We start from the raw sequence: 24011 nt of genomic DNA on the forward strand, positions 1-24011 counted from the left end.
GCAGCATCTGCCAAAAACCAACCAAGGAAGAGGAGTCAGTATGTTATGAAGATGAAATCTAAGGGAAGAAAACCGAGAAATGCTCACTGGAGGAAAAAACATAAGCTCTGGAACCTAACCTCCCCAATTCCCATAGACTTAAGATCATGTAATTCACAGTATTGTTATCCACAGTTTTCAGCTGGAACAGAGCTTTCATGAATAAGGAGGGACGCTAATAATTTGTATTGTCAACCAAAAATATTGAAATCCTAATTAACTGGTTGGTTGAAACATTTCTTTGAAGCAATAAGCATGCTTTGTTCACAGGTAATGGGCACCAGAAAAGGCATTTGTCCTGTAGAGACAGAATGAGAATTTTTTTTTTCTTGGCACTTGCCAAGTGTAGAAGTTATACATTCCTGGCTTATACATTTTTAAAAGATCTGTTCCTTGGCAGGATCACTTTTTAGTGGAATTACTGTGCAAATCTGGACATATCTGCTTAAAGATAAGACCTGTCGAGTTCAGTGGTGCTTAATGCCAGATAAACATGCATAGGATTACAGGATTATCTTTTTGAAATTGATCAATTAATTATTGATTAATTAAAATGTTGTAGGCCTAATTGTCATCTATCTCAAAATCTTAGTCTTATGCTGGATGTCTGAATAAATAAGATCTAGCTGCCTTGATGATATCCTTGAAGGCTCAGTTATAAATAAATCTTAATAAATAAACATGCCCTTAAGCTTTTGCATATAGTGTGATCTTGACACCTTTTGCTGTGAAAGCAAGTTATGCTTTGCTGTGGGAGAAGATATTAAAAATAAATGATAAATTAGTTTCTTTGACTCCAGCCTGGTCTGTACAGTATCCTCTATATTTATTTGTTTTAGAGTACTTCTAAACTGCCCCCAATCCTGGGCATCATACATCTATAAGAAGAAAACCAAAAATATAATAATACCGTAAATAGGTAAATCAGAACAATATCAAAAACCAAAATACAATCACAAAAAGCAAAGATAAACCCCAAATGAAATCCAATATTGGTACCCACATTCAGTCAGCTGGTCCTGAAAATGTGTTCAAATAAAATAGTTTTAACCTCTTTTCAGAATAGGCTGCATGTACTTCTAGAGGTAGATTATTCCATAAGGTGAGGGCTGTTATAGCAAAGGCCTGCTGTCTCATCCATGTCTCATGAACCTCCTGAGAGGAAGGAATTTTCAGCAAGTCCTCTCAATGACTGGACTGGATGGACAGATTCATTTATGGCAAAGTGTTGCCTGATGTATCTAGAACTTTACAGATAATGACCTGCACTTTGAATTGGGCCCAGAAGCCTCCTGGCGACCAAAACAGTGACTTTAAAGGGTATAATTCTGTATCGGCAAGGCTTGACCTTGCTGCTGCATTTTTACCAGCTATAGCTTCAATGTTGTCTCTAAAGGCAACCCTATATAAAACAAATTGAAGTAGGGAATCAAGTGGTCATCAAGCCATGAATTATCAAGGTTATGACCCTTATATTATATTATATATAATATTATATAACCATAGGGTTATAACTGCTGCCCCAGTTACAGTGCAATCCTAACTATGTCTCCCTCTGTATGTGTCTATATGTACACACGCACACACACACACAGTAAGGAGTAAATCCCACTGAATTCCTTGAGATGTACTTACAAGTAAATGTTCACAGGGCTAAAATGCTCTGTGTAAAAATGCATATTTAAATGTGATGCTCTGTGTACAAATGCATGCTTAAACGTACGCTGGTTGATTTGATTTATCTGGTGTGAATGTCAGTGTTAAATTGTATTAGGTCAAATGGAAAATAGAGCTACAATTCTGAACACTTTCCCTGTGCCAAACTGAATACTGCATCTACTAGATGCAGAGACTTACATACATATCTGTCATACAATTCCCTATCAGGATGAACGGTATTATGCTAAGCGCAAAAAACGAATATGAAATACCAAGCCATATAAAGTAAAGAAATTAGATAAGAAAAGAAACTTAGCTAAAATTAACACTACAGGTAGTCCTCACTTAATGACTGCAATTGGGAACAGCAACTCCATCACTAAGCAACATGGTCATTAAGTGAATCATCACACGACCACACTGGATTTATGATGTCAGTTCCGCTGCAGTCATTAAGTGAATCACCCACGTTCGTTAAGCATGACATCATGTGACCGCAACTTACTGCCAGGTTCTCCATTGACTTTGCTTGTTAGAAGCCAGCTGGGAAGCTTGCAAATGGAGATCATGTGACTGTGGGATGCTGCAGCCATTATAATTGTGCATTGGTTGCGAAGCATCTGTATTGAGATCACATGATTTTGGGGATGTGACCATCATAAGTTCAAGGACTGGTCACAAAACTATTTTTTCAGGACTACCTGTATTCACTTCATCTCTCTATACCTTTCTATCCTGATAAATTATTCTTGCCTCAACCCACACACTGCTTATACATTGTCTTTTGTTCTTGAAACTTCTCACCTTTTTCAGAATCTCATCAACTCCATTCCACCACAACTTTCTCATCTTCTCTTTCCTTTCAGCTTATTTGATTTGCTATTCAGCCTTGTTCATTATATGAGTAAACCACCTCAACATACTTTTCATAGTGATAGCTTAATACATATTATGTTCATTCTTGATCCCATATCTTCTTGCTTTATTACATTCAGTACTTTGTACTTCATTCCTACTGCATTCAACTTACTCTTAAGTTTCTTCTGACACACCCAACCCTTACTTCCATACAACAAAGTGGGTAGATGGCACAATCAAAAGAAAAACAAATACTCATTCTTTGCAACAGATCCCATACTACTTGCTACTTTTCTACCAACTTTTGTACGTCTTTAATATATATATTACACCTATTGTACGCTGCCCAGAGTCTTGGAGTTCGGCAGGTGTAACAAATCCAATAAATAAACATCTTACATTTTCTCCATCCATGTTTCCATCTTTAGTCAATATTCTATCAAAATACACAAATTAATCTACTTGCTTTTTTTTTTTGCCATTTATGTACAGTTTGCAATTGTCCATTTTCCCTCTCAAACACAATTACTTTGGTCTTTGATACATTATTTTTCATATCTTAATTCCTTAATTTTCAGATCCATACAATCCAATCACTGCTGGAAATTATTCCAGTTCTCAACCAACAACCTGGCATCATCTGCATATGAAAGTGCACATACAGGTAGTCTGCTTAACAACTCTAATTGGGACCAGACTTTCTCTCGTTATGCGAAGTGATCACTATGCAAAACATCACATGACTGCACCATTTTTTAAAAATTCATTTTTCTTTAAAAAGTCCATAAAGAGATTCAAGTCATGTGACTGCACTGCTTAGCAATGACAGTTCTGGTAGTCCTGGTTGCGATTGTTAAGCCAGGACTGTGCCATTGTTAGGCGAGGACCGCAAGCTTATCCTGCCCTGCCACACTCACCTCCGCTTCAACTCCCTCCACCCCTCTCCCCCCATCTCTGCCCTTTTTGGCCACCCTGCACTCTGCTGCCCCTAGCTGACCTTTGTGCAATCGCAAAGCGTGACATCACATGACTGCATCGCTTAGCAATGACAATCCAGGCAGTCCCGGTTGCCGTCATAACCCCAAGATGTGGGGGTCCTTAAGTGAGAAGTGGGAGTCCCTGGTGAGCGTGGGGGTGCCGCAGAGGGGTGGGGGAGGCCTGCATAGGTTGCACACAAGTTGGAGAAGGAGGGTGCTACAGTGCGGCGCAAATGCAAGGAGGCCAGGAGTAGGAGGGTGCAGGTTGGCGTGAGTTCAGGGAGGGAAAGGGAAGGAGGGTGCGGCACAGTGTGCAGAAAGGCTGGTGTGTGGGGGGGGAGACTTACCAGAGCAACTTGCAACCTTCCTTGCCAGCTTTCCATTGACTTTGCTTGTGGAAAGCCAGCAGGGAGCGTCACAAATTGTGATTGTGTGACTGCGGAACACTGCAACCATCATAAGTTCGAGCTGGTTGCCAAGCGCCCGAATCGCGGTCCCATGACCGTGGGGGCACTGCGATAGCCGGAACTTTGAGGGCCAGTTGTAAGTACCACTTGTTCAGCGCCATCGCAACTCTGAATGGTCGATAAATAAGTGGTCGGTAAGCAAGGATTACCAGTATTTGACAAAAGTTCCATAATTCAAGCCCATTTACTTTATGACATTCTGTAATCAAACCAATATACAATAAAATTACTTTCATGCATTCGTACATTTTTCAATGTCCTGGTGAAGAGCAAAAATATGATCTACTCACCCGCTGCCCTTCACAGCACTTCCCAAATTTAGCTCATTGTCACCTCTTATATCTGCCTATAAATTAAATTAAACAAATGAATAAATATATGAGCCCCAACTGATGCTGACTGTGCCACATATAAAAATGTGAAAACAGTAAGTCTGACTGCGATCGCTGTGCAAGGGAGGAGATTGTTACTCTTGGTTTGACGATTAAAATACCTTAAACTTCAATGTCCTATTGCCTTGAAAGAGAAGTTCTGCTAATGCCCTTCAGCACTCTTGAACTACAACTCTTTCAGTTTCTAGTCTAGAGAAGTGTAGCAACAGTGGTATCAAAATACTTCTACTAGTTTGAAATGCCAACAGCATTAACATAGCTCACTTATAGATAACAGAAAACCCAGTTTTCTGGGTTGGTATGACATACTAAACCATAAACTAACCACATGAGCTGCATTTACACAAGATGCTAGGCTAAAATGTGTTTGCTTATTTTGTAGCTTAGTGTGTTATGCTAATCCAGATGTTTTTGTCTTCATTCCTTTAATAGGATGGAGATGCCAATGAAGACTGAATATTATATAAACACCCTAATTTCATCTCATCGTAACAAAAACTACCAATTCTTGGCTGGAAAAAAGACAACTAGATGGCAGAAAGATATGCAGAAAAACCTGTCATCTAGTAGTCATCTAGATTTCTGGAAACCAGATCTAGCAATCATAATCATGCCCAAAAGAACATCAATAATAACAATAAAACATTTAGGAAACAAATATTACTTCATTTGGCCAGGGATAATAATTTGCATGCAAAAACCAAGTAGTGAGTGTTATCCAGCCTGAAGTTAATCACTTAAATCCACTAATTTTCAGAAGAGGATTTAAATCTCTCCCATTTATTACTGGGATTTTAAAGCCATTTATTTGATTGGCTGATGCCCAATAGATTTTAAAATACTTAAAATATTTCTACAATCCTTCTTAATCTTCCTGGCTCTATTCTGGAATTTAATTGTGTATTGTAAAGTCTGGGCAAATGCATTTGAATGAAATCTTGGTTTATAAATCTCTTAATTATTTAGGACTGGAAACTAGTTTCAACAATTTTGTTTTTGCCAAACCGAAAGAACTAAGTCCTGTTCTGTTTAGCCACCATTTGCAGAAACAAACACCATTGCTGGATTTGGATGTAATCAATCAACTTGTCCCACCCAGTCAGGCAGAGAGGGCATATTGTGGACCCCATCAGTGGGGGAATGCCGGCTGGTGGGGCCCAGGAGGAGAGCCTTCTCTGCCGTTGTCCTCACCCTTTGGAATATTCTCCCCCCAGAGGTGTGGCGGGCCCCTGCCCTCCTGGCTTTCCAAAAAGGTTTAAAGACCTGGCTCTGTCAGTGTGCATGGGGTGATATGGGCTCTACCCATCCCTGAGGGTGGTTAGAGCCCATATCTACCCGATGATCCTCCCTGAAATTACTTGCCAATTTTCCATCTTCTTGGAACCTATTTATTTTTAGGATTGTTTTTATATTGTATTTTAATGAATTCTCATCTTCTTGTAAACTGCTCAGAGTTGTTTCACGAAATGGGCGGTGACATAACTATTTATTGATAAATAAAATAAAATAAAAATAAAATTTACATATTACTTCAAGCCAAGTCCACGTTATGGCATAGTGCAAGAAGCTTTGATTACACATTTTGGTTTCTGTAAAACCAAAATGATGGTTGCTCTAAGATCATATGCCATGATAAGCCAAACACTTTTGTTTCAGAGTCATGTAATGGAGGTGAGATGGGAATGCTTATATACTCAACTGGACATTTTGGCTCAATTGGTCATGTGACATAACCAGCAGCATAGATGGGGCTAAGCCATGGTTTGTTGAACAAGTCAAAACTGGCCAGGTTCACAAATAACACTAACCCATAATCTATGATTTATAGACCAGAGTGGCTGGGGTTATTATATAAATAACACTTTATACCTTAATGTGTCAACCTAGAGATTATCATGCTGAGGTACATTTAATTGGATAATAAACACATTTATTCTCATTTCTCTAGCTTTTAAGCTTGTTAGCTCTAGCTTGTTTATTGACTTTTTTTTTTCTCCACTGACTTGAAATTTCATCTGTTTCCCAATAAATTCATATGTAACCTCCATTCTGTTTTTCATTCTATTATTGTTTTCAATCCTTAAAACCATCCTGTGAATGCTGGACTATCAGATGAAGAGGCTAGTCTCATCTACAAATATGCATCAATTCTCCCCCCACCCCCACAAGCAAGTCAAAGCAGGTTCTCAAATTTTTAAATTATTAGGGAAGGGTCGTGTTCATCTAGGAGCATGAAAAGCATCAGTTGTTGATGTTTACAGACCAATTGCTGTAACTGGCAAGCTAAGACTATCCTCTCTAATCAGTCGACAGACTCTTACCAAAGCAAGAAAACAGGTGAGCATATATTATCCCAAAAGAAAAAACATAGGTTGTGATATTTTTCAAGGGATAGGCAACTTGTGCTTGTAGGAAAGCAGGCCTTGATTTAATTTATAAAGCCTTGTAGAAGAGATCAGTTTAGCTATCTGGAAAGAGTGCTCGCTCCCTTCTCAAGAACCTGCTGCTTGAAAGATGGATCTTATGAGAGTGGGAAAAAAATATCTGAAAATCAGTATCCCAACCTATGGCTTTATAGATCATGCTAACAAAACTGGTTTGTTCAGTTTGAACTTTGTGAACCCACCCATTGTAGTTTATTCAGCAAACCATTATCTTAATGGTACATTTGATTTATATCCTGCCTTTCTATTCAGACATGCCATGAAGCCAGTAGCAGCCAAATATAGTATCAAAAGAAATACTAAATTATTAACAATTGAACGCCTGGAATCTAGCAACTGCTGAGGTTGAACAATCACTTCCAAACTGTAGTCTTGCTCATTGAGGAGGATGCAACTTCATCTTGCACAGGCTGAACCCAAACTTCAAGTTCAATTTTCTACTGACCAACCGCACCTCTGTGTTGTCTGGATCCAAGTTCAGCTCCTTCTCAACATATTGATGGCACCCCAATCCAAATGAGAGTTTCATGCAAATGTTGAGTAGCATAGGGGGTAAAATGGAACACTGGACAGGCCTATAGCCCTTCTTCACTTTATAGACATGACTCAACAGGAAAAAATCATCAAACTGTTGCCCCAAGATCCAATCCTAGTATTTGGTCCAGACATATGCCAATCTTAATAGCACTGAATGTTGTGAAGAAGTCCAGGAGAATTCAGGCCAAAATTTCCCCATCCAGTTTCTGTAAGTCATTCACAAAGGCAATCTCAGTCATTCTTGCCAAAAGCTTAGATCAAACCTCAAACTTAATCAATGTCTTTTATATAGAAATAGAGCAGCCTGCCACTAGTGACCCTCACCTCTATGGAGATACAACTTGCAGCATTCTAACCAGGATGGCCTTATGCCACCTAGCTATTCCTAATCTTATTTTTAAACTGTATTAGATAATTCCCCCAACTGCCTGGGGAGAATTTTAAGTTGTACAAAACTGAAGAAAGTTGACTAAAATGTCATTTGTGGTAAAAACAATGCACCTTGATCCACGGTACAGCTGTCAGTTGAAACTGAAAATAAGTAATCTCTATTACCCTAAACACACACACACACACACACATATATATATATTTTACAAAGCATGAATGTCTTCTCATGTTGGCATTTAATCAATATTATAAAATGGAGCCATATTAACAATAACACCACCGCTCACACACACTGTGCATGTGTGATTGTCTAATAAATTCTACCCAGAATGAAACCTATTGACATTTACATGTAGGCTTTTGATGAAACATATATCACAAGTAATCTAATCTGACCATACAGTGTATGTATCTAGGTTTCTTTCTAGAGCAATAAATAAACTTTTGATTCAAATGGCCTTAAAACAGGATGTGAGAATCTTCTGTTCATTCATCTTTGCAAATTTCAGAGGGATTACATCAGGTCTTATGTCACCTGAGGCTAAAAGTTTCAATGTGACAAAACGTTTGAGAAATAATACCATCTCATTTGATAATGCACATTCCACTTTAGTAGTGTATCTACTGCATGAAGGATTTCCAAGTTAAATACAGTAGGACCGCAGCCCATATCAGTTAGCATTTAAGATAGCAGAACATTTGTGTGTGTGTGTGTGTATTTGCCACTGTTCACATTGTCATGGTGATATTAACTCCTTTCTCTTAGGGAGTTGCTAAATATTTAGAAAAAGGCAGATGGGGTTAGAATACCTAATTCTGCGTGATATGCTAATACACACATGTTGAAGCTACAAATATTCAGTCTATATATATGGGCTACAAAGCATTAAGATAAACACTAGATGACACTTAGAGGTTTCTATACCTCTTTGCTGCCCTCTAATGAATACTAGGATTTTTGCAGACTGGATGTGAAATCCCTAATGTACCACAATCCATTTAAACTCTGCAAACTTAAGTGGAAAAAACCCCCCATTAAAGACTACCTCTGAGAATATGGAAAATAATGCTATCCTCCATTAAATAAATATAGTCTTACCCCTCCTTGTGTATTTAAAGAAATTGGAATGATTTCCAATGGTAAAAGTAAATATTTTTACTCTGGAGTAAATGACCTTAAGGTATTATAATTTTATTTGCTGATGTGTAATGCTTACCTCAATATGCAAAGTACTTCTCTAAGTTCCATAGAGAAACATAGTAAAACCAGACATCGTGCACTTTTATTCAAAATTAAATCCCACAGTGGGTAGTAGAACTCATTTCAAAGCATGCAGGAAGATAACATCCAAGAAACTGTGTTCTTTCATAAAGATATGGAAGATGAGAAATTAGAAAGAAACAATACACCAAGAAATCTGAGAAAGGCAGTTTCCGCGCATTATTCATTTATTTCAAAACAACAGAAAAACTTGGCAGCTTTGATAAATAAAAACATTATTTATTAAATATATATTTTGCTTTTCTGCTAATATAAACACTTAAGGTGGCTTATGATTAAAATAAACATATAAAGTAGAAAACATGACATTAAAATTTCTATCATTTAAATCAATTAATGGTTAAATACATGATGTAAGAGAGATATTTTGTTGTTTTCCTAAACAGGGAGAGTTGTAGATCAAATGGCCTTCCCTAGGAAGAGCATTGCATAGGCAGTGTTTCTCAACCTTAGCAACCTTAAGATGTGTGGACTTCAACTCCCAGAATTCCCCAGCCAGCATTGCTGGCTGGGGAATTCTGGGAGTTGAAGTCCACACATCTTAAAGTTGCTAAGGTTGAGAAACACTGGTCTAGGGGGAATTCCTAGATTCTGGTTGGGGAATTCTGGGAGTTGGTCCATACATCTTAAAATTGCTAAGGTTGGGACACACTGGTCTAGGGGGCACACAAGATGAGGCCTTCTCCCAGAGCTCCCTCTGAAGCTTGCCCTGATTTAAGAAATGTGGCAGGTAGTCAAGACCTTTTCTGTTTATGGTTTTAAAGATCAACATCAATACTTTAAATGCGCCTAATAGGCAACTGGCAGTCAGTGCAGATCTTTTAGATCATGTGACCCCAGTTCCTTGCACCAATTAGCATTCAGGTAGTCAAGACAGATAGCAACCAACACATGGATAACTGTGGCCAAGTGTGTCTAGCTCCAAAAAGGCTGCAGTCGACTATGTGCAAATGCAGTCCTTGTCACACCCACCACCCTCAAATCTAGTTAGAGCTGGAGATAAAAAAGCACTTCCAAATTGCAAACTATATCCAAAATAGCCTTCACCTTAAACCTAGAGTCCAGTTTTTTCCTTGTCAACAGTACCTCCATCTTCTTGGGGTTTAATTTCAGCCTCTTCTCTCACATCCAGTCCATTACAGAGATATGGCAATGTTCAAGGATGCTCACTGATCCTTTAGAGTTAGAGGGCTAAGTGCAGAAGAGCTTGGTATTATTAATATGATGGCATCTCTTCTTTTCCCCAGTGATTTCATGTAGACATTAAATGGCTCAGGAGACAAAACACAACCCTATGGAACATTATAGGTTAGTAATACATTACAAAGTATGCTTTAAAAACACTGACAAAACACATGAGATGCCAAAACCAAAATTACCTCAGAATGACCTAATATACTATTAGTAAACCATAGTTTATGGCTTAGCATGCTGTATGAACTCAGTCAATCATAGTCAACAAACCATGGTTTCATATGATGTGTGAATAGAGGTTAAGGAGGATAACATATCTTTGAATCAGACCAATGAAGTTCAGGAAATCATCGTTAACCAATCCATGTTGTATTCGTGAACGAGATCTCAGTGCAATCATTGCAATTATTCAAAAGTAAGTTTCATTGACTTCAATGGTATTTACTCCTGAGTAGTTTCAATCTTTTAGTCAAGCATTTTATTGCAATTTTCATTTACATACTTTAAAACTTTCCACTACCACTTGGCTTGATAGCTACAGCTTTCTACATCTAGGTCACAAATCTGTGCCAGATTCTCTGTTCTCCTGAGATTTATAGTTTACTTTTTGATCTCATATCCAACAAGGTATATTTTTAAAGTTTATCAATTTAGGTTAATAATTTTTCCTTCCTCCTCAGTAACATTGATTCTGTAGCTTTAGGAATGTAACACTCAAGCAGATTTACTAGAATCCAAACAAAAGATAGCACTGCTCTTAACTTTAATAGTTACTATGTGTGAAATGGAATTTTAGCAGGAACAGCAAGTCTTACAGGGACTAAGTTACACCTGCTAAAAGTACAACTTTAAACGTAGAGTTTAAACGTATACAAATTTATAAAAGAGGGTTAACCTGTCTTAATACATGTAATAGCTTTATCTCTAGCAATTTAAAAAATGAGAATGACTATATTCACACAACACAATACATGCATATCTATATCTAAGTATTATTGGGTGAACTAGTCTGTGATGCTAGTTTATGGTTTAAGATGTTATGCAGCCTCCCAAAATTGGTTAGTTGGGTAAAGTATGGATTAATCATGAGAAACACAACCAATGTTTCTGTTGTATGATTAAGGCTTGTAATCATCACCTGCTATTTGAGGCTCAGGAACAGGCTAATTTGTCTTCTGTCCTGATCAACTGGCAATTTTCATTAAGAGTTCTTGAGTCCCTTCTCCTCTGCCTCTCTGTCATTTGCCTCTTGTCATTTAGGACTGAAGTAAGTGCAACAGTAGAATGCAATATAAGCTTCCCCAAACCCCCATACTGCTTCTGCTTGCCAACCATATTTCAGCCTGTAGTGTCATGCAAATGCAGCTTTGTGTGGTTAGGTATGGCTCTCTGTGTTGTGAAAACCTGAAAACCTGGGCTAATTAAGAAAACTATTGTTAATTTAACCCATGGGTATCCATGCCATGCAAACACAGCCACTCTAGTTGAGGAAAAAAAAAAGAAGAAGCAGAATTAGCAGCAGACCAAGATGGAAAAAAGAACCACCAAGCAGGCTAGGGCCTACTTATGTTCTCTCTAAGGTATGGAGAATATTCTTCCACCTGTAAAATATTTAAGAATCCTCTATGTTTGTGTATGTACATATGCATACACACACACATACATACATACATGTATATCTCCATTAATCTGATAAAGGTCCCAGAACTCTCACCGTATGTCTAGAGATGAACATATATGAGGAATCTAACAAATAACTAGTGCACTTGAACAACAGACCTACTGTTTTAATCCATATATTTGCCAATTGTGCTTAAAGCTATGACCCCTAATTATGTTAATGAAATCTCAAATGCATTACAGGGAGAAGTGGTATGGCTTTTCACAGCATGTACAGGCTTTGATTAAAACAGTGGCAACAGAGTCTCCTGGTTAAAACAGAATACTTTCAGCAAAGACCTTTTGCTTTTGATTAATCAGTGTCTCAAATGACTTTGTTGCTTCTCTGAGTTATTAATTCATGTAAAGGCAATGAAATTGTTCAACAAGCTAGAAGTATGAAATAGTGTTAATGAACCGGCAACTTGAGTTTTACTGATTTGACTGTGTCGTGCCTCAGTGAGTTCTGCAAAATGCAGCCAACGTAGTTAGTATATGCTTCATTGTGTTGTGCAATTGGGTTTATTCAGCAAACTATGTTTCAGTTAAAGTCTAACATACAATGTGAATGCAGCCTTAATCTTGCCTACAGACAAAAGCTCTTCTACTGGTCACTGACACAAATGCATTTAAGAGCAAATAAAGTCTGGTTATCAATTATTCTTTGTAGAAAGAAAGGTTGATTTTGCTGCTTTTTCCCAGCCTTCAGGAAGATTATATAGATGCATTTGTTTCAGTACGCTTCCCCTATCTGTTCACCAGAATTTTATTTCCAAAGTTAATAGGTATTTTCAAAATAAAGTTGTTTATTTTAAAATTTGTTATCTTGTAATACATTTGAACAATGTAACATTCATATAAATTGCCAGAATTATTATAGTAAGCATATAGCTTGCTATAGTTATAGCTTAAGGTGCAATGTACAGTTATAGGATAGAGTGATAGCTTGAATATCTGTCCTGTAAATAATTTAAACATTTAGTGAAAGCATTGCTGCAGTTTTCAAGAGCAGTCAGTTTAGCCCATAATAAGTTTTTGTTGGTGCTGTTATTTTTACTACAATTCAAGCTCAACTGAAAGATTGTTTAAAATGTGAACAGTAAGATCTGTTATCTTCTGAGATTTTCACTGTTTCATCTCGACTGATTAAAAATAATACCAAATGGGATTCAGAACAATATTACTGCTATCATTTATGTTATTAAAAAACCCCACCAACTTCCCATCTTTCAAACAGAATGAGCAGCTTGGGTTCAGTGACTTCCAAAGGACTAGAAGTTTATAGTTTTGCAAAATAATACTAAAAATAATATAGACCATTGCAGAAAGAACACCAAAAGGTCTTATGCGCTTTCTGCTTTGTTCCAGTTTACTTTATTGAAATAGTCTCAACTCAAGATGGGTTTCTGTCTCAGTATGAAGATCAAGGCAACAAAATTCTCTTTTTTGGAACTCAAATTTTATTTAAATATTGTGTTTGTGTGACATACCAGCTACAAGCTAAACAGCCACATATTTGCCTAGCAGGTTGTATAAACCAGTTTGTGGTTTAGTGTATTGTGTGAACACATTAAACTAGAGTTCAGCTAACCATGGAATACTGTCTATGATGTATATGGGAAACATGATTTTTCTTCAAGAAACTGTGGGCATTCAAAAAGGACACAAATGTCTGCGAGGGACAAGCAACATGAATCATGATGCAATTTATTCATTTCACACAGATGGCATGACACAAGTGCATAATTATGTCATTTGCCTGATGTCATCCTTATGGTGTGTTGCAGATACCTACAGAAAAGATGTGTGGGAAGGGTACATGGAGGAAGACGAGCTACTTTTTGAAAGATATATTTATCTCCCTCCTCCCCACTCCATGCCACTTATGCAATTCTGTGAGTCAGAAATATAGTCTGAGGGGGCAAGCTATGATTGAGTTTATACATTGTCCTAACCAAAGAACAGCTTGTTTGGTTTATGGCTTAGTGCATTCTGTGAAACCAACTGTTGTGGTTTACAAGCCATGCTTGATGTCTTAATATGTCAACCATAGATTTTTCAACAAGCCACATTAAGCAGGCCACGGCTTAACCCAATCTGTGAGACAGTGGCTGCAGTGCTGGAGTGGCACCAAGGAGATCCAGATTCAGTTCCATCCTCAGCCATGGAAACCCACGGGGCATTTTGGACCGATCACCCTCTCTCGGCCCAACATACTTTGCAGGGCGGCGGCGGTGGGAAAAAAATGGAAGGAGGGAGTAATATGTGCCATGAATTCCACAACAGAAGGTGGGATGCAAATTTCAGAAATAGATAAATGTATATGCGCTTGCTTCGGGAAGAGTCACCATCGGACTAGTTCTTGCCAGCACCTCCTTTCAGTTGCATTTAATTCCGAGGCATTTACTCTCTCTAGCACCTTGGACTGCGAGGCACTCCCCTCCCGCTGCCTTTCTCCGTTCAGAGCCCGCATCCCCCTTACCTTTCCTGTCCTCAGCGCCCCGCTCCCCTCCTCCCCCGCAAAGCTCCGCCTCGGAGGAGGGGCTGGGCGTGGCTAGATTCCCGGGCTGGCTGGTCCGCGCCGGCGGCTCCTCCCATCACTTCATCCTAGGTTAAGCGCGGGGGAAGCCGCTTCTCGAGGCTCCCAAGGAAACGGATGGGGCTCGCAGCAGTGGCTGGAAGCTGCCCGTCGTCAGTCGGCGCTGGTCCCGGGGCCAGGAAATAGCCGGTCCCGACCGCCTTCGCTTGGCTCCGGCGCGGGGCGGTTGCTGCGCTGCGGGAGCCGCTGGACCTCGGCGGCGGTCCCGGTGAGTTGCTTTGGGTGAGAGCGACCGAGCTCTGCGGCGGGTCCCGGGGGGCGGATCGAGACGGTGGCGCGTGCGGGAGCCTCCTCCGTCGAAGCCCGCGGCGGCATGGGGAGGTCCGGTGTGTCGCCAGGGCGGAAATCTCTAGGAAGCTGAGGGTGGGTGGACGGGCGGGAAAGGGAATTAGACAAGTGGGCGAGCTACAGACCTTCCTAGTATCTACCCAGTGGAAGATCTAGAAGAGATTCTGCATCATCTCCCGTATATTTTCTTCGCCTTCTGTACATACATGTTCTCTTTTCTTTCTGCTGTCCCTCCAGAATGGGGGCGGCGGGGGGGGGGGACTTCCAGTCTTTATTCATGAAGTTTAAGCAAAGGCTAATAAAGAAACATTGGGGCGCAGGTTTCTTTTTCTCACCTAAGTTACCCTGAAAAGATGGGGCGTGATTGTGCTATTTAGGCTCCGTTCAGATGTTCGTGAATGTGTGGACAGAAGGGAAGATGTCCATGCACTCCTCTTTCCGACCGCTGTCAAGCGAGGGAGGAAGAGGGGGCTGCTCTGGCAGGGTTAGAGCTACCCCTGTCAGGGAATTGAGCTTGTTCAATACAGGCTCACGTTTAAAGCTGGTTTAAACGAAGCCCAGCTTGTAAGTAAGAGGGAGAAGTATGCCAGTTCCGACAGCCAAAGTGCAAGGGAGTCGCTTTACTGTTTCAGAAATTAAAGAAAAGAGTAACCTATTTCTCAAATAAGCTTTGCCTTGAACACAGATGTGTAATTACTGTGACGTTTCCAGACCTTTTTATGCTTCTTTGTAGCAAGCCTGCATGCAACGTTTCTCTCTGTGCGTGCATGCATTTCTCTGGCAGCTTGTGGGAGTCACCATGCAATGGACAGCTTACATCTTAAAGATGTGGGAAGATACAGTGTAAATGCACCCTCATGTGTGTAATTCTGCTCCTATCACATACATTATTACTCACTTCTGCTTTTCTGCCACCACTGGCTGCATATATATCAGTTATTTCCTGACACTCTTCTGCTATCTGAGTTCCATATCGCCACTGCCTCCTCTTGATGATGACAGGATGGAAATCGGGTTAGAGAGCGTGGTGGTGTATTAGGCTGAAGGTGTTTTACACTCCCCCTCACCCCTTAACCAGCAAAAGGGCATTAATATCCATTTGTGTAAGTCAGTGTTTCTCAACCTTATCAACTTTAAGATACATGGACTTCAACTCCCAGAATTCCCCATGCTTGCTGGGGAATTCTGGAAGTTGAAGTCCATACATCTTAAAGTTGCTGAGGTACTAGTGTAAAGGACAGTTTGGGAATTCCTTTCACAGTAGATGAGGTAGGCTGGAGAAATGGGAAAGGAAGGTAAATTGAGATTTGTAATCCCCCCCCCCGTGTTTAATTTTAAATGTACAGAAGGCTATTTCAAATGACTGTTTATAAATTTAACATTTAAGAATTTGTGATGACCTGCTGGCTTTATATAATGCTACTGCCTTTTAAAATAAGATGGGAGATAAAGTAGTTTGCGACAACATGTTCAATTTATTTGTAATTGCTGAGAAAAGAATTACTTCCTCCCACCAAGTGTAAAATGATAGTAGGGAGAGTAAGGTATAAGATAACATATGGGAAATGGGATGATCAAAGCTGATTATTCAAGAGTTCTGTTTGTGTCTAGCCTAGTACAGGACTTTTTAAAAAACAGCGTGGTGATTAATATAAATGCATAATGCATGCCTGGTCAAGTAAGATGAGATTCTGACTCCATTATTGTAACTGGACTGTTTTGTGCATAATGGTAAGCTACGGCTTAGTTTATTTGCTTTTGCTTTGACATTATATGTGAATTTACCCATTATCGATTAGCATTATCTGTGAACCAAGATATTAGGATTGTTCAAACCATGGTTAAAAATATACAAGGTGAACTTAGCCTGTGATTATGGCTTAGCATGTTGCATGGTCCCAGCCTGTTGCTTATTTATCAAATCATATTAAATAAAATCATGATCTGAACTAGTCACTGTCTGGCTTAACCAGAGAAGTTGTAAGACCTGGCTGCATTCATACAGTGTACTAAAGGTGATTAGCTTCAACCTGGGTTATTTTTGTATGGCTTACAATGTTGTGTGAACCTAGACCATTTGGTTAATTTTTTTTTCGGTGTATGATGTAAATCTAAAAAATGAGCTTATCTGCTAACCATGTTAAATGTGTTACTGCATGTGAAAATAGTAAACATTTGGAAATAATTTCTACCTTCAGTTTCTCTCTGTCACCTTCAGAATTAGAAATTTGTGAATGAAAAATCCAGAAGGTTAAAAACAGAACAGTCAATATGTGAAATTATGGGAGAGGGACAACACTAATACTTACTGGGAACTGAATTTTACTTATTTATTTATAACTGTTCTATGCCACTCAATTCCAATTGGCTCTGAGTAGCATAGAGCATATGTGTGCTACCCCCCCAAATTTTATATCAACCTTTAAAGGTTAGTACAAAGAGCAAAAATTCTGCCTCTGAGCCTCATGGTAGAATATAGTTTTGGACCTCAGTCTCTGTAATCTGCATTAACTTCATAATGTTCAGTGTAACTTCCACTTTTGAATGTGAAATTGATTGATTTAAATTTCTCTCTACACAGCAATAAGTCCCTTGGTTTATATCAACTGTATGTTTACAGCAGGTGAGAGGCATTTAGCAACAACTACTGTGATGTCACAGTACGTTTAGGCAGCCAGGGATATTCCGTTCACTTTGGCTGGGTGATGTGGCTTGTTGTGTGATAGTGTACCTTCAACACCCAGAGAATTTGGTGATAATCCAAGGAGGTTTTTGCAACTTTATTTATTTATAAATCAAATTTATATGCCGCCCATCTCACTATCAGTGACTCTAGGCAGCTCACAAGTAAAAGACATAAACACATTTCAAAACTACAAAGTGCAATTAAAAGACTACAGACAAAGTTAAAAGACACAGAGCATCCTCAAGGCTCCAGCCGCCCCAGTGGCTTTTATTTATTTATCTAGTTCAATTCTTCTCCATCAAGCAGACTAAAGCTATATGTTAATTTTGTTGTACTGGTTTAGAACATGAGGGCAATTTCCTTCCTTGCATACCTAGTTTTGGTATTATATTGCTTTGCATAGTTTCCATTATCACAAAGTGACAGCAAAAGCTTCAGTTGCTTTCTTGCTGGACTTCCTGCTTTGTGCTTTTCAATTTTACTTTGAATTTCGCTCAGGTTTGATTGCAAATAGGCACTCTCTCTCATGAAATAAACTGTTTTTGAAACTAAATATCATTTGAAAGAGCAACTAATGGCCTGCAACTGTAAGACATTTTGTTCAAGAATAAACCAATGAAAAATATATTGGCTTAATCAGTAGTTGCTTTAGGTGTGTAAGACTTATGTGCATCTGCTCATTGTTGTATACAAAAGTGAATTCATACTAAGAAAGTGTACACCTTCCGAGATGTAGGCTGTGTCTCGTTTGGAGCAGCACTGCCTGCTTTGTGCAAAAAGTTCTTTTTTAGAAAAAAAATCTCAAACAATTGAAATCAACTTCAAGTGCTAACCATTTCACATATGGAGAGCTTATATTTTAAAATAGTGCATTTCAATAGATGCTTATAGCCATGTTTGCCCCTTCATGCTGTTTTGATATGCACCACTGAATTTATCGGCAATAATAACACCAATAAAAAGTATGTGTGTGTGCATTTTTTTTGTTAGAATATGTTTGACTTAAATCACCTTTTCACATCCATATTTACTAGAGATCTGTTCCAAATTCAGATTGAGTTCATACACAAAACCATAATATGGTTAGTTTGATTTTGATTTTGTAGATTATATAAACCCAACCACTGTTATCTGCAGAGAATGGTTTATGTCTTAGTATGTTGTATGTACTCAGCAATTGTAGCTTATTCAGTAAACAATGGTTAATTGAACTCATGGCTCAATGCAGCTTTCCCCACTTGGTACTCCCCAGATGTATTGGAACTGCAACTCTAAGAATTACCAGCTGGCTTGGGGAATTCTGGGAGTTGAAGTCCACACATCTTAAAGTTGCCAAGTTTGAAAAATACTGATCTAGAGGATACCAGGTTGGGGAAAAGTAATTTAATGTGATGCATGAACCCAATCTGAAACTGCAGATATATGCACGCTTGCTCTGGAACTGTCCTAATTGAATTTGGTGAAGTCTACTTTCAAGGAAATTTCATAGGATTGTAATATTTTACTTCCAAAGATTGTTCTATGCATGGCTATTTAGGAATAAACCCCACTGAAAGTATGTATCTATATGGTTACATATTCATAGTACCATTTGTGGTACTACATGTACCATTTGTAAAAACATACTTTAAACCATTTCAGATGGTTTAAACAAAGCATACTTTAACCATTTCAGATGTTAGCTGGAACTTAAACACACAGCTTCATAGTCCCCTTACCTGCTTTTTGGTGAAGAATTTAGCTCCTTGGGAAACTGTTTTTGTTTTTATTCTTTTAAAGCAACATTTCTAACTCTAATGGCTATAAAGTTAGGTACACAATGCTGTATGGGCAATTGCCTGCTAAAATTTCAGAAGCTGGAAGAGGTTCCCATCCTCTCAAATAGCCTTACTACCCACAAATGCAAAATTCTGTTGCAAATCTTTGATGACCTTTAAATGCAACAGCAACAGAAAAAAAACTGTTTTGAGAGTTAGATGCTTAGGAGAGAAGAATTAGAACAGCATCTCTAATGCCTGTCTTCTCTCTATTTCTGGAGAAAATCTGATCTATAGAGTCACTAAGAGTTGACATCAGCTTGATGGCACATTAGCAATAATCAGTGCCCTCTCTACAGTCACAAAAGCAGCAACCTGCAATATTCCGAACTTCTGTATTTAGAATCCACCACAGGCAAGTAATTCTGAGAGAGTTTGGAACAGAGGAATCATGGATAAGGAAGGGTCATTCATTTCTCTTTCACTGCTCCCAGTTCCCTGCTGTTGTTTCCTTTTATTAAACAAGAAAGGCAGAAAAACAAGTAACAGCCACAGAGACATCTGTGGCACTAACATTTTTGTATTATTCATTGGTGTTGGTGATTCACATACTTCTCCCAGTAACTAGCAAAACTGGAATAGATTTTACAAAAGCAAGACAAAGGAAGGTTCTGAACAGAATGGACAAGTGTTTTGATTAATACAATTCATATAGGGTACTGAATTTTAACACTTATTGAGATAACTGTTGTGGTACCTTGAAGGGATATCTTTATTTGGTTGCCAGCTTAAACTGCACGTAGATTGATTTAGTATCTTCCAAAGAGAAGCTCATCAAGGAATGGGTATTATGCACAGGTTTAAAGCAGGAGTGAGGAATTTGTGGTTGGCTGGGTGTTGCTGACGTATAGCACTCAGCAGGGTCAACTATTGTGGCTAAGGAAGAGGACACAAGACGTGATGATCCAATAACATCTGCAGGACCATAGGTTCCCCATCTCTGATATGTACAGTATCTGAGCTTTCCCGTGCTCCAACCTTCTTCACAGATTAGTGGAAGGAGGAAAACATGGAAGCACAATTCCCTTCCCAGAGCTCCTTTTCAGCATTTCAAAAATAATGCCTGGAGTGGCTTCCAGTTTAGGATTTTATTAATCTGAATGCTCTAGCTTGTTAATGACACGGACCTATAGCAGGAAAAGTTTCCTTAACAATTGTTCCCTTTGCCCAAGTTTTTAGGTATGCAGTGCTGAATTTAGAAGCATTTGAATGCTGTGAATATTTCCTAAGCGACCAGAGGTGGTAAGTCCCAGTTACTAATTAGGACTTTTATCTTCTGTGGCAACTCTGTGTTGCATGTGCACCCTGTATTCTTCTGAAGCCAGGCTCCATATATGAACCATTCCTGGTATTTTTATTTTACTTTGTTTTTCTGTCTGTTTTGAAATCCCCATCACCCTATATAGAAATCCTAGCTACCTCGAGATTATTTCTTCAATGCAGGGGGTAAGTCATAATCATTTTACCACATATGAAGTTTTAACAACAATAAACAAATCCACATGCTTGAATTTTTTAAATCTGTTCTGAGTATCTGGGACAATGCAGAAGAGTATGAGCCTTATCCTGCACAAACCAAACAAATGGAAGTGAAATCTGCCACATCATGTGTGTGGAACATTCCTTGTTCAGGTATCCAGGATCTCCATTTCAGCCCCCCTTTTTCAGGTTTACATCCTTCCTAAACATGTTCAGTCCTAATGAGTTATTTTTATTGTATCCTTCCCCATCCCTGCAAGTTATTTTTCCCCACAAACATTTTGGACTTCTTCAAACCTTGAGGTTCTTCCAAGTCTACTGATACCACCACCACCACCTCCTCCCCCCCCCCCGTCCTCCAACATAGGCAGGACCCTTTTAGCTGTAGAAGTGCCAATATTCATAACTTGAGCATCAGAGTTATAGGAACAAAAGGATATCTTCTTGACCCGCTCTGTGTTGCAGCATCTTGATAAAGTATTTAAAACAGTTATGGAGATGGGTGAATGAGATTCTGCACAGAGGCTCACTTTCAAGATGGGGAGGGATTGAATGATCTCAAGGTCCCTTCTTACCTTGTGACATATTTTGTGAAAGATAAATGTTGCAGTTGGTTGACATTAGACATTCATGTATTATGAATGGGAGTGTTAAAAAAAGACAGATAATTAGCCACATTTAGAGGCTGTTGCTGAAGTCAACCTAAAACGATGACCAGTTTTCTCCTCTTCAAGTTCTTGATCCAGCTGGCTCATTTCTAACAAGGTTTCTTTATTAGAAAACTGACTTTCTTTGGATTCTGTTGTACCCATGGTACCAGTTTTATATTGATTTCTCTGAACATCTCCCCCTGCCCAAACATACACGTCTTTTGCTGCAATACATGAATGGTTGTTCCACATATAAAAGAAATAGTCCTGTGTCTTTATTTAATATTTAATTGCCAATTACGGAATTATTGAATTTTATTGATTTATTGAATCTTAGTCATACAGGATGTTTATGCTAGTGCTTGGCTCTTGTGCTGATCATGTTGCTTCTGTACTTTATATCTGCATGATAATTGTACTACTATATTGTGATCAGTTTCCCTGGCTGTATTCCAGCAAATAAAAGCATTGCTGAATGATTCTTTGTGCTGTGGCTGAACTGAAACCTAACTGTCTGTCTGTAAACTCAGTTTGTGCCTTCATAACTTGACTGAATCCCATTTTCACTTAGAAGCAATTTTGGGTTTGTTAATGGTTTTTGATGAGTGACCTGGTTTTCTCCGCTGCTGTCAGTTGACTCCGCTTTATGGCATTATGAGATTTTATTTTTTCTAAAATACCTTGAATGCCTTTATGGCTCCTTATTTGTAAATCCAGATTTACTAGGAAGCTAGAGCTTTCACAAGAAGTTACTTAATAAAGCAAACGTATAGCTGAAAGCATATTGAGCCTAATTTTAATTTAATGACATGCAATGTCTGCATTCCCTTTCCCCTGAGAAGTCATCTAAGGAATGTATCTTTATGAGAATGGTTCAAGATGTGTTGGCTTTGCCCCACTGTGCTCCCTTTAATGTTCCTGGTTTCTCATCAGAGACCTCTGAAAGCAATGTCATCTGTTCAGAGTCTTAGTATCTAATGGTCAAAACAAATGCAGAAACAACCATCCAAGGCTTTGAACTATGAGTTAAGGATCAAGAATTTATCTTCGATATTATAGATTCCCAAATGTGTCAGAAAGTAAGTGCCTGGAGACTTTTGGTTTTAATTCTCTGGTGGAACTTTGAACATTCTCAAACACATTGATATGATCTTTGGACTACATCTGCATATCTGCATAAGTAGCCCAATAGCTTTGCCCATTTTTAAAATGATTATTTTTTCACAAATAAGAGTGATGTATATTTAAATTTTGGTTATAGAAAATGTGTGAAGTTAATTAATTATATAGAAAAGTTAATTATTTTATTGTGAAACTTTTTAGTGAACTGAGAGTGTTTTACACTTATTGCTGCAAGTCACTGAAATATATGGTTCATCTCTCTATTTTTATCTTGCAATAAATCTCTATATCTTTATATCTATATATGCTGTATACATGAGAGCCAGTTTGGTGTAGTGGTTAAGGCATCAGGCTACAAACTGGGAGACTGTGAGTTTCAGTGCTGCCTTTGCCACAAAGTGAGCTGGGTGACTTTGGGTCAGTCGCTCTCTCTCTGCCCTAGGAAGAAGGAAATGGCAAACCACTTCTGAAATCTTACTAAGAAAACTGCAGGGACTTACCCTGTCACCAGGAATAAACATTAACTCGAAGGCGCGCATGTGCGCACAAACACGCACACACATGGCCCACCTGTGGTGATTGGGGCTAATGAAAATCGAACTCCAAAATATCTGGAGAGTACTGGTTGCCTATTCCTAATCTAAAATAAGGCAGATAGAAGCTTTTCTTCTAGCATCTAATTTTTGCAAAACATGAAGGGTGAATTTCTATGAGCTGACTGTTATGCATTAGTTCTAACTGCTAATGATTTCCCTATCAGTTTTTACCCCATGACCTTCAGGCTCTCTAGTAACTGCAGAGAGGCTATTAGTAGAAACAATTTAACAAATGATTTTGCACTTTAATAAATATGTCGCAAAAAGCAAATGCTATGATGATTTACTATGGGGAGGAAGGATCCTGGCTCATGTCATGTATAAGGTTACTGGGTGATGGTAACTTTTCTTTTTCTAACAGTTGAAATGAGATGGCCAAAGATGTCATGCATGGAAATCTCTGGACCGGACAGTATAAAAATAATTGAAATGAATGACCATGAATATTATAAGGAAAATATTTTCACCCTTTGTTAATACCCCACATGAGCTTTATATTTAGGCATGAACGATTCTTTGTTACTTAGGCCACTTTGTATGAAAATCTGATTTTTGCCAACTGGAGATACTTTCCAAACAATGTTGTCATACAGTGCTTCAGCATTTGATGGTTTCACGAGTAGGGTTGTTGTACTAAAGAACACAGAAAGAGGGCAGACCAAAAAAATCTGGATTTCCTTTGGAGGTTCTGTATACTTTTTCATTGTTGGAATAGAGAGCCTTGGATATGACTTATCCTGTTCTGTGAACTCAGTCATTGTAACTTGTAAATCATTGTCTGTGGCACAACACAAAGTGTGATGTAATCAGTAAACCATGGTTGGTGTATAGCTTAGCATGAATGATAGTAACATTCGTGCTTGCAGATGAATTCTA

General features: G+C 38.7%; 2 protein-coding genes across 5 annotated transcripts in view; both read left to right on the forward strand.

Moving 5' to 3' along the window:
* Window positions 1-9459, forward strand: part of ACTR5 (actin related protein 5) — a 39874-nt gene extending 30415 nt beyond the window's left edge. The window contains exon 10 of the transcript XR_003086640.2: window positions 5-9459. The gene's annotated coding sequence lies outside the window, so the exon portion shown is untranslated. The remainder of the gene's footprint in view (window positions 1-4) is intronic.
* A 4325-nt stretch (window positions 9460-13784) lies between these two features.
* Window positions 13785-24011, forward strand: part of PPP1R16B (protein phosphatase 1 regulatory subunit 16B) — a 108454-nt gene continuing 98227 nt past the window's right edge. The window contains exons 1-2 of one of the 4 annotated variants that reach the window (XM_088154568.1): window positions 13787-14705; window positions 20461-20530. The gene's annotated coding sequence lies outside the window, so the exon portion shown is untranslated. Of the gene's footprint in view, window positions 14706-20460; window positions 20531-24011 lie in introns of all 4 variants that reach the window. The other 3 variants (XM_088154569.1, XR_015798613.1, XM_088154567.1) reach the window with 3 other exon arrangements.

This window comes from Python bivittatus, unplaced genomic scaffold (assembly GCF_059951505.1).
Source record: "Python bivittatus isolate LINGU-HERP-01145 unplaced genomic scaffold, Pbiv_v1 ctg000700_np1212, whole genome shotgun sequence".
Classification (NCBI taxonomy): Eukaryota; Metazoa; Chordata; class Lepidosauria; order Squamata; family Pythonidae; genus Python; species Python bivittatus.